This window comes from Grammomys surdaster, unplaced genomic scaffold, assembly GCF_004785775.1.
Source record: "Grammomys surdaster isolate TR1022 unplaced genomic scaffold, NIH_TR_1.0 150, whole genome shotgun sequence".
NCBI classification, from domain to species: Eukaryota; Metazoa; Chordata; class Mammalia; order Rodentia; family Muridae; genus Grammomys; species Grammomys surdaster.
This window is the reverse complement of record NW_021604608.1, coordinates 2,057,474-2,060,646: the sequence shown is the minus strand read 5'-3', so window position 1 is coordinate 2,060,646 and position 3,173 is coordinate 2,057,474. Positions and strand designations below refer to the sequence as shown.

At 39.4% G+C, this 3,173-nt stretch overlaps 1 pseudogene across 1 annotated transcript; it reads right to left on the bottom strand.

Annotated features, from left to right (window-relative positions):
• Window positions 1-1,889: 1,889 nt before the first annotated feature.
• LOC114619370 lies at window positions 1,890-2,879 on the bottom strand (annotated as a pseudogene). Its single transcript, XR_003711135.1, has 2 exons — window positions 2,809-2,879; window positions 1,890-2,543 (listed from the first exon to the last, which is right to left on the bottom strand). The product of XR_003711135.1 is annotated as a polyadenylate-binding protein 1 pseudogene (transcript).
• Between the last annotated feature and the right edge of the window lie 294 nt (window positions 2,880-3,173).

Here is a 3,173-nt window from a genome sequence, read left to right as displayed (position 1 = left end):
AGGATTTTTCTGCAAGTATGTGTGAGTGCACATGTGCAAAGATGTCAGAGGTGCCCTTCAACTATGATTCCTCAAGTTTCCTCATCTTGTTTAGATGGTGCTGCTGGTGGTGATGGCAGTGTGTGTGTGTGTGTGTGTGTGTGTGTGTGAGAGAGAGAGAGAGAGAGAGAGAGAGAGAGAGAGAGAGAGAGAGAGAGAGAGAGAGGCTATCTCTTTTTTTTTGCTTCTACTACAAACACTTTACTGACTGAGCCATCTTCCCAGTAACTACACAGAGATAATGAAGCATCCCCTTCTAGGCGGTTCCTGATATGACATTATTCACAAATTTCTCCAGCCTTTTGTAGGAGATTATTCCACTGGATGCTCCTGATCTAACCATTTCACCATGATTCCAACCCTCTTACAGAGTGGCCCCTGGTGCCAATCCGGGTGCCTAACATTTGAAGCTACTTACTCTTCACTTCGGTGGTAGCTGTGAGAATGTGCATCATGAGCCAACTATTTCAGGTTATAATTTCAAGGGATCTAACAACAGATCTAAATTCTCAGCAAGGGATCTAAAATTCTCAGCAAGGTTTGTGCCAAGGCCATGCCATGTGTGTGCCTTCCCCCCAACCAGTACCAGTGTAATGGTACATTGATGTAGATTTATCTTAAGAAATAAAGGCTTCCCCAGAGTCAGCTGTGTCTTCTAGAAATCCTGATGCCTTTTCCTAAATCCCTTTAGCTGTCTGACATTCCAAGATCCTTTTATCCAATTTCCTCATTTGTATCTCTCTTGTTCTAGATTCGTGTGCATGAGAGTCATTCAGCCTTACCTGGATCCCACAATATCTTCTCCTACAGTGCTAATTTTCCTAATAAAATGTCTTGAATATTCAATCACACATTGTATCCTACTCCTTGAATGACTTGAGTCAAAATAGTGCCTGTCCAGTTTATGTAGAAGAAATAGCTTGGATGCAAGCTTCTTTCTTTATGATTGGTTTATTGAATAAGCTAAACTCAGAATACATCATGTTTTCTCTTTCTTACCACTTCAGATCTTCAAACCTACCCCTACTGAATCTCACTCCTTGCATATAATCACAGATAAATTTTATACAATTTATAATTAAGTTTTACTAGAAAAAAAGAGAGAAGCACTTAAAATGATTGGATTAAATAGAACTGAAACTTATTTATACAAGTATAAACCATAAAAACAAGCCTTTAATAAAATATAGAAGACTAGGATTTTAGCTTTATTTCCCCTCCGACCTAAAGTATAATCAATTTCTGTCCTGATGCTCCAGATGATTATTGGAGACCCAGCCACTGAGGAACAGAATAAAGGGACAAAGCGGGGAGGGAATGCTTGAAGGCATTTACCAGGAACACAACTTTTCAAACTTCAGTACACAATGCTTCTTTTCTTATGAACTTACATAGCTATGCCAGGCTTCAAAAAAAGTCAGTATAAAATACATTTTTGTTCATCCATTTGCTTTTGCTTTTGGTTTGACTATCAACTAGTGTGCTGGGGGTGAATATTTGAGTCTGTTAAAAAGAAAGATATGCTCTCCTACAGCTCCCATGGCTTGCCCAATCCCTCAATTGTTCTCTGCCTTCAGACTAGTAACAAAAGCTTTGCCCATTACAACACTAAAATTTCTTTTTTTTCTGTTTAAGGAATTTTTATTAAAGCAAGAATTCTATAATCCAAATTACGTTTCCTTGCTCAGTCATCAGTTCTGCTCCTTAAAACAGAACTGGCGTCCCAAGCTATTCCACAGTAAAGAATTACAAAATTAAAGAAAGGAATGCTTTAAATTTTTGTACTTTGCTGAAAATTCTTTTCCCAGGGTCTATAAAACATTAATTTGTTTTTATATTTTACTTTTTTTTTGTTTTAAATCAAGTAATCTAGGACTAGCACTGTTCGCTAGACCTGGCATTTGCTCAGTACATAAGGTTCAAAGTTTCCTTTCCTTTTTTTATTTATTTTATATTTTGCAATTTTTTCATACTATTTAAATTTTTCAATGTTTAAGATATTTTTCTTTGGTGAAGCACAAGTTTCTGTTCGTGGTCCCTGATCAGTTTAGACAGTTGGAACACCAGTGGCACTGTTCACTGCTTTCTGGGCAGCCTCTTTCACTTGGTGGGCTTGTAGTACAGCTACAGCTTCATCAACCTTTGAGCAGAGAGACTCTGGAGACTTAAGCATGTGAAGTAATTCCAAGTCATCAATCTCCAAAAGCATGCCAGTGATTTTGCCAGCAAGAGAGGGGTGCATGGCTTGAATAAGAGGAAACAGCCGTTCACCCAACATTTGCTTTTGCTCTTGCGGGGGTGCAGATGCCAACATGGAAGCAGTTAAAGGTTCTTGACCTTGCACATGAACAGCAGGCTGTTGCATGGTAACTTGTGGCTGTGCATTAAGGTGTTGCTGGGGATTGAGGACTCCTGCAGCATATTTATACTGGGGAATGGTGCGGACGGCAGGAGTGGCTGCAGCAGCAGCAGCTGCAGGACGTGGACCCATTGTCTGCACAACACTAAAATTTCAAATGTCATCTAATTAGTACCTCTCCAACATGTGCTAGAGACTAGGGAAGGTTAGCTTTCATGTTATTTACCCCTCCATGCCCATTCTTTAAACTTCCCATAGCTCTCAAAGATGTAGTGTGTGTTGAGGTGGGAGGGGGAGAGACAAATATCAAACGTTACTAGCACAGATATAAACTAACATTCAGATTCTCCATGTTTAAAACTTTCAAATGCAGATTTGTTTTCTAGTGAGAAGATTTCTAGACTTTTTACAGAAACCTGAACTGTGGAATCTGACGCTGCACTGTGGTGGTGGTGATATTCAGCCAACCGTTCCTCTCCATCACCCATTCCTGTCTTCCTAGAATATGGTACCAAACACTAAGCACTAGTGGACATAAGGCCTTCAGGTAAAACTGCAATAACTAACTGATTTCACTGGAATGGCAGACACACTATCCACAGTACACTCCACTGCGACATATAAATAACTTAGATTCACAAGACTTTATTGGTCCATTACACAATTGAAGTTATAGATAAAATAAAAGCCTCAAAAACTAAAGGATGGCAAGCACAGAGGATCAAGGCTTAACAATTCCCAGGAGCTTCTGAATGCAGAAGTAGGTAGGAACTTT